We start from the raw sequence: 8,124 nt of genomic DNA, 5'->3' as shown, positions 1-8,124 counted from the left end.
GACTCTTATCCAGGGCCTTTTATACTATTTCAAAGCAAAGGTCTGCATGACTAGAATGGGCTAATCTCTCAACTCTCCAGCAGCCATTTCTATCAATATTACCTGTTAAAATTCCACTGGAAATGAATTCTTTTGTGTATAATACTAGCTCTAGTTAAATTACAATTATCCCCGAGAGAGATGCATTTTTACCAAAATTAACTCTACTAAAATTTTCACGCTGGAAGAGAACTTAGAAGTTATTAGTTCTTCTTTCCCAACAACTAGCCTACAAGAGAAACCTGCAGGTTTTGGCACCAGATAAGTGCTGACAGAAACAGTAGAAGACATATTGAAAGCAGGGGGTGAAGGGGTTGGTAAAGGCCAGTCCTGCGTGAGGGACTCTGAAGGGCGGCACAGGGCGGTAAGAGAACATGCATGTTGTGGAGGAGATGTCCACAGGGGAAAGGAATTGTGTGGCAGGAGGGGGAAGGCGGCAAAGGAAAATTCCTCCAACTTCTCAGTTTGGTCAAAGGGCTTCCCTGTATATAGTACTGATCCCTAGTTCTGATATCCAAACATCTCTGGTAAACCTTTTTTTTGCTAGAGTGCCAGAAAATTCTTGGGTAATTTCCCAATTTTAATTCACCTTCATCTTAAAAATAAATACGTGCCTCGTGGCATTTTTAAGAGGGGTGGGTGTTTGACGAGATGAAATGAGTGACAGTAGGGTGTCACAACTCCAGAGAGGTTTCGTGTCGCTGCTTTAGTTTCCCAGTGAGTAGGAGTTTGATGAACTGCAAAAATGAAATGGCTTCCAAATCACTCTGCCCTACTATGCTGGTTTGCAAACACATAACCTTCCTACACTGCTTGAAAAGCTTCAGCCCGGGGGTGAATGAACCTTGCAAAGTTAGCGCTTGGCATTCACCTGGCACTTTGAAAAAGGCCGTGAAAGGAAACATTACCAGTGAATTGATAGCTGCATGACCCCGAGGGAGGGGAAGCCCAGCCAAGGCGCTCTGGACAGGCATCCAGGTCAGAGCACAAAGCCTTCCTGGGAATTCTCAGGACTGCAGCAGGCTGGAGCCCTGGCCTCACATTTCACTCCAAAGGAGGCCATCACCTAAATGGGTTGAGATGCTCCTTTCTGCTTCTCCGTATTCAGAGGTTCAAATACCCAGGAAAAGAGAGAAAAGGACAAATCAGCCGAATTAGCATCTGTTTACTCTTGGGCTTCACTCTGAAGCAGCACTGGGGTATGTCAGGACCGGAGGAGTCTAGAAGCTGCTTCCTATGTTGGAAGGCATTCATGACTTAATTTCACATTTTTCTCTAAGCTCTGGATTATGTAGGACTCCTCTATGTGATTGTTACCTCGGATTAATATTTCAAATTGTGATCTTACTATGCCTTGGAGATGGCTCAGATGCTAAAAATCTGCCCACAATGCTGGAGACCTGGGCTTCATCCCTGGGTTGGGAAGATCCCCTGGAGGAGGGAATGGCAACCCACTCCAATATTCTTGTCTAGAGAATTCCATGGACGGAGGCTACAGTCCATGGGGTCACAAAGAGCAACTAAAATAATAAATATGCCTCAAAAAAGAGAGTTTGAGGAGCCTGTTAGGCCAGGATCCGTGTCTTTTAGAGGGAGGTGTAGAGACTCCTTCACAGGTGCCCTGCTGTGGCCCAGATGATTTTGTCAACTTTCCTCACACCCAGGGACTGAGTATCTCTCCCTCTTTGCTTTTTCCTTTTTCAAAACTCTTCACAGCTACTAAGGAATAGGGTGAGGATAATGTACATCAGGGCTCTGCCAACATTCATAAAGTCTTATTTATTTATTTTCTGCTTTGGCCATATCTCATGGCGTGCATGGCGTGCAGCATCTTAGTTCCCTGACCACGGATTGAACCTGTGTCTCCTACAGTGGAAGCCCAGAGTCTTAGCCACTGGACCACCAGAGAAGTCCCACTATCAACATTTAAAAATACTGATTTATTTGGCTGTGCTTGGTCTTAATTGCAATGCTTGAAATCTTCGATCTTCGCTGTGGCACACAGGAACTTTAGTTGCAACGTGTGAACTCTTAGCTGTGGCATGTGTGACTCTAGGTCCCTGACCAGGGATCGAACCTGGGCCCTCTCCATTGGGAGTGCAGAGTCCTAGCCACTGGACCAACCCAGGAAGTCCCCTGCTGTCAACATTTTTGAAGAAAAGGAACTCTTTCAGATGAAATCTTTACCCAACCCCAGTATAGAAAACAAGAGGGTCGAGGTCCTCTGGCTAACCTGGGAAGCGGGCCTGGTTGACCTCACCCTCTCTGCCCCTGGGAAGCCAACCTGTCCCAAGTCTCAGAATCCTGCCATCACCCAAATCACAATTTCTCAATCTCCAAGGGAAATGTTGTCATCTGGCACTTCCACGGCTGCTTTAAAACGTTACAAAAGAGCTGGTGGCGTCCCCCCGGGAGGGGCAGTCACCTGCGTCTGGACATGTAAGCCAGTGGGTGTGGTGGGAGGAAGGGACCGCTGCCCGCTCTGCGGGGGCTCTCGTCCTCCCGTCCTGCTTGCTGTCCACACCACGCAGGGCACCTGGTGGAGAAAAGGCGTTAGGAAGAAGCAGAGGATGCCAGAGGCCAGAAAGGGCATGACACACGCTGACTTAGGTCAGCCCTCAGGTAGCTTTCCCCTCCCAGCTGACTCAGGACGCCTCCCACCATGCTGCCTGCTTGCTGAGGCCTGTCTTGACAACTGGCATGGGATGGTTGTGACTAGTCAGTTTTCCCCCAGGAGTCAGTGAACACGAAGCAGAGGTAGACCTGCCACCGCTCAGAGTCCTCCCAGAAGCTCCAGCTCAGGCAGTCTCCTTGTCTGAACACCCCTAGTGAGTGGGGCCACACCAGCAGCTTCCAGGCTGATTCAGCTTAGTAATCTACAACAGCTGTTACTCCGGGGTTTTCTGGAGAAGCAAAAGGAAGGGGCTTTGTCTCAATGGGCAGAGGGAGCTACTTCAGTGTTGGAATCCAAACGAAATGAGATGTGCTCTCCGGAATCCGTAAGCTCTGTTCCCCAGGACCAGGAAGGCATGAAGTCAGGCCTGAGCTTTGGGGCTGGTTTCAAGTGCCCACAGGCTTCGGCAAAGAAGGAAAAGCCACTGGCCCCCTGCTCCTGATTCCCTCACCCATCAGGCCGAGTGGGTTCACCACGTTCTCGACACAGTTTCAGACAAGCTCACGAAGCCTCCTGTCCCTTGAAAACCGGCCAGACCAGGAGGACGTGTGCCAGGAGTGATTCTGCTTGTGGTGCCAGCGACAGATCGCGACACTGCCTGCCTTGATTGAAGACCTGAGACTCTTCGGTGAGGGGGGCAGACTGGCCCCCGCTGGGAGCAGGCTAGGCCTCGTCCCTGAGAGGTACACATTCCCTGAGCCAGAGCCCAACACTCAGCTCACACTAATTCTGTCCTGAGAGGCAGCTTAAGGAAGAACAGTGGAGATTCCAGAATCAGGAGCCGGATTGTCTGAGCTCAAGGCCCAGCCTCTGTAAAGACGATAATGATCATACCTGCTTCTAGAATCATAGCCAAGAGTGAGCTAATATATGTAATGAGACAGGGCTCAGCTCACAGTAGGTGCAGCGTAAGCGCGAACTGCCTTTATCTCGACACCCAGATTTGCCTCAATCTCCTCCTCGGCCCACTGGGGCCACACTCCATCCATGATTTCTTGCAGGTGCTGAAAACATGGGGCTGCATCTGGCTCTCTTAACCCTATCCCAGCCCCATCGCATCTCCAGGGCTCTATAGTGTGACATTTGTCCTGGAAGAGATCCCACCTCCCTGCTCCAGGACTTGCTGGCAGTCAGATCCACTTGTGATCTGGTTGGATGAGTCATTTTTCACCTCTTGTCCTGAGCTGTGAGTGGAAACAGCCCCATATCCTAGAATTCCACGTGTGCACTTTTCCTAGGATTATGAGTGGCCATTGTGAGCAGTGAGTGCACGGACCGCAGAGGCCCCGCCAGGCACTCACCCAGTGGATGGCTGGAGCTTGCTGAGTAAAGTAAGCAACATGCTGGAAATCTGGGAGTCATCAACTCAACTTTTGCTGCTCCATCTCACGCTCTTCAGCTTGTTACTTCTATATTCTGCCTTCATCAATAGGGATAAGCTATCTCTGAGATTGTTTTAAGAGACACTAATGAAAATGACTCATTGGAAAAGACTCTGATGCTGGGAGGGATTGGGGGCAGGAGGAGAAGGGGACAACAGAGGATGAGATGGCTGGATGGCATCACTGACTCGATGGATGTGAGTCTGAGTGAACTCTGGGAGTTGGTGATGGACAGGGAGGCCTGGCGTGCTGCGATTCACGGGGTCGCAAAGAGTCAGACACGACTGAGCGACTGAACTGAACTGAACTGAATGAAAATGATTACCAAGTGCCTCTCTAACCAGAAAATATAGGGAGCATATATGCTTTATGCAAGGGCATTCAGTCTTTTTCTCCTCCTTTTTCAACCTGAACCACAGAATCAATCATGTTTTTCCAAGTGCAGTGTCGCCAGGACAAGATGTGAATCCATTCTCTGGGCGCTGGGGAGGGGCCCCTGCCCTTTGGAGCCTGGTGTCTGGGGCTGGGGCTGGCTTTCCAAGGTTAACTGCCCCTCCCTTCCTGGGATTCCAGCCCAGATACCAGGATTGCATATTTCTCTAGCTTCAGAGGAAGCTTTCTTCAGGGGTTGAGTCTCTACAATGGCTTTGGTCATCTATTTCCATTCTGCATCCTCAGATGTAAACTTAACTATCTTCTGTTGAGAACATATTGCACTCAGGCACTATTCTAAATGCACTCACCAACATTATCTTGCTTACTCCTCAGAGCCCCTTGGTGAGGTAGGTGTGGTGTTACCACTCCTATTTCACCTAAGGAAGTAGACATGTTGGGGGTAGTTACACAAGTCAGCAAAGTAGCACAGAAAGCAAGGGGTAGGGCCAGGCCTCCGCCCCAGCGCACGTTATAACTCCCCATGTTTCCTTTATCAGTTGTCCTGCTGGTTCCAATGTAAGAGAAAATCAAGCTGTAGTTGGAGAGCATGCTAATTAGAGAGCGCAAGGTAGCGGGGGCCTTCTGCCCAGGTCCTGGTGAGGGTATGCTAAGTGTGGGCTCTGGGAACCATCTGCCTTGGGGGATGAGGGTGGAGGGAAATTTTCCCTCCTCCTTCTTGTCCTGGAGGCCAGTGCATAGCCTGCAGGCAGTCAGAGCACTTTCTACAAGCTTCAGATCTGAAATACAAAGCATCCAGGCTGTCAACCCCATAGCAGGGCCCCCAGTGGCCTGTGTTTCAATGTTCTTGGCAATCCCCATTTCAGCTGAGTCATCCAGGCTTGTGAGATCTGCCCACTTGCTAGAGAGCCTTTCTGCAGCTTGTTTATGATGACCCCTTCATGGAGTCCCATCTCATAGCAAAGGCAAGCGATGGGTGCTAACGAAAACTAGAGCACAGGAGATGACCCTTTCCATGCTTCTCTTAGTTCTCTACAAAGAGATGAAAAGGTTGATTACTAGCCTCTCTAACAAAGGGAACTGAAATATAGAGCAAAGTGGAGCTGCCTATAGATCTATTGATATTTTAACTTATATTAAAGGTGGAGAGGGGGTGTTGCTTGGAGACTGGGGCAGAGGCTTCAGGTTCCTGCATACTATCTGTTCTCCTCTTCCCCCTTAATTATAAAACTCCAAGCTTATTTGTGGCAGCAATGTGCCCAGCTACAGTCCACATTTCCAAACTTTCCTGACCAATTAGATAAAAGAGGATGTTATATGTACAATTTCCAGAAAGCCTGCCTAGACTCAGATGGGCCAGAAGTCCTTTTGTTGCCCATTGGCTTTCTCCTTCTGTTCTGCTGCCGGGATGTAGATGTGATGGCTGACATGCCACAGTTCTCTCGGACCACGAGTAGACCTTGGACCATGAAGTGACCTTGGAAAGTGCTAAGGATGGTGCTGGAAAAAGTCAGAGTATCTTGGGGTTCTTGGTAACGTCGGGACTGGCAATTGCCCAGGACTGAATTCCTCTGGACTTCTTTCCCAGAAAAAAATGAACACTAGTTTTCTGTTGCATAAAGTCTAACTTAATTCTAACTGATGGATCTTATTTAATAGAATTGCTAGCTAGTTAAGGGTCCTGAGCCCCGTCTGCTCTATCTACCTCCTAAACACACATACTTAAGTCTACCTCATACCATGATGAATCACAGTGGCTTAGTGTGCTTCAGTCGCTTAGCTTTAGTCGTGCTGACTCTGCGACCCGAAGGGAAGTAGTCCACCAGGCTCCTCTGTCCATGAGATTATTCAGGCAAGAATACTGGAGTAGGTGGCCACTTCCTTCTCCAGGGGATCTTCCCAACTCAGGAATCGAACCTATATGGCCTGCATCGCAGGCAGATTCTTTACCACTGAGTCACCTGAGAAGCCTGATAAATCACAGACTATGTGGCTATCTATAAAAGCTTAGGTAAGGGGACTTTGGGGCTTGAATTCAATCCATTACTGTATAAATTTGTATTAAATATCTACCATGCACCAGGTACTGAGCTAAAATACACGGTCTCTGTTGTTTAGTCACTAAGTTGTGTCCAACTCTTTGCAACTCCATGGACTATAGCCCTCCAGGCTCCTCTGTCCGTGGAATTTTCCAGCCAAGAATACTGGAGTGGGTTGTCATTTACCCACTTCAGGGATCTTACTGAGCCAGGGATCAAATCCACATAGCCAGCATTGAGGCAGATTCTTTACTGCTGAGCCACCAGCGAAACCTCTACTCTCAGGAATTTCAATTTAAATAATGTACTTTGAGGGAGCCCTATAACAGAGAGGAGATCCCTCATCTAACCTTGGGGAAGGCTTCCCAGGGAGAACTGGGGCCTTGTAGGGCTAGTGGAAACCAGTTAGGAGTAAAGATAGTCAAATAAGAAGCTTTCTGTAGCGGATATGCAATCCCTTTTAATGGACTACATTTGTCTTTCCAAACAGGCCATGACCCAGCAGCAGATTCTTGCTAAGCTTGCAACGATCTTGCGATGATCAATAGTGACAGCACTCCATTACTGGACCGACAGTTTAAAAGGTAGTTTATCATTTTCCTTCTTTTTCTTTAACCACAGTCTTTTCTCCCTTCTAGGGCCTAGGGGGAAAAATGCATGTGGATCAGAAATCTGATCCTTTACTGAGAGTAGATTTGTGTGAAGGTTGGATTCCAGTTGTATCCAGATCAACTTGCACTTTCACTCTGAGCTCTTAGCCCTTGACCTTAGAAGAGTGGTGGTGCCAGGCAGGAAAGCTTCCTGAGTGATCCCGGTCTCCAGGGATCAGTTTGATCATCACTCCCAGACCTGGTCTTCTCAGGCCAGTTCTAAGTCTGCTGCTTCTGCCTTTAACAGAAGTTCGAAGTTTTTGTTTATAGTGAAGGTGAGACTGAATTGATCTTAAGCAGGAGAAATAACTCAAGGCAGCTTAAGTACAGAAGGGTAAGTCATTGAATGAGTGAGGTTTTCTTTTTACAGCCTGTGCAGATCAGCTGGGTCTTAGGAAAACCCCTAACACTGGGGCCTAGAAGGTATTGGGATATCTATCTGTCCATGTCTCAGGAGTTGGACATCTCTATGGAAGAAGTGGAAGTGTTAGTCGATCAGTTGTGTCCTACTCTTTGCGACCCCATGGATGATAGCCCGCCTGGCTCCTCTGTCTATGGGATTTCCCAGGCAAGAATACTGGAGTGGGTTGCCATTCCCTTCTCCAGGGGATCTTCCCTACCCAGGGATTGAACCCAGGTCTCCTGCATTGCAGGCAGAATCTTTACCATCTGAGCCACCCACCTCTCTATGACTATGTCCATTTCTGTCTTCTTACTCTATAATAGACTTTTTATGCTCTCCAGTTCATATGGTAAAAAAAAAAAAAAAAAAGTACACTCCAGTATTCTTGCCTGGAAAATTCCATGGACAGAGGAGCCTGGGGTCGCAAAGAGTCGGACACGACTCAGCAACTGACTGCACACACACACACACACACACACACACACACACACACACTTATTTGTCTTGCTTGACTTTTTCTTTGGTTCTGCTTTTTCTCACTTCT

At 48.2% G+C, this 8,124-nt stretch overlaps 1 non-coding gene across 1 annotated transcript; it reads right to left on the bottom strand.

The window, feature by feature from the left end:
- Positions 1–2,095: 2,095 nt before the first annotated feature.
- Positions 2,096–2,169, bottom strand: TRNAG-CCC (transfer RNA glycine (anticodon CCC)). The gene has a single exon. It is a non-coding gene; the product is annotated as a tRNA-Gly (tRNA).
- Positions 2,170–8,124: the final 5,955 nt, after the last annotated feature.

This window comes from Bos mutus, chromosome 16, assembly GCF_027580195.1.
Source record: "Bos mutus isolate GX-2022 chromosome 16, NWIPB_WYAK_1.1, whole genome shotgun sequence".
Lineage (NCBI taxonomy): Eukaryota > Metazoa > Chordata > Mammalia > Artiodactyla > Bovidae > Bos > Bos mutus.
This window is presented reverse-complemented; position numbering and strand designations above follow the sequence as displayed.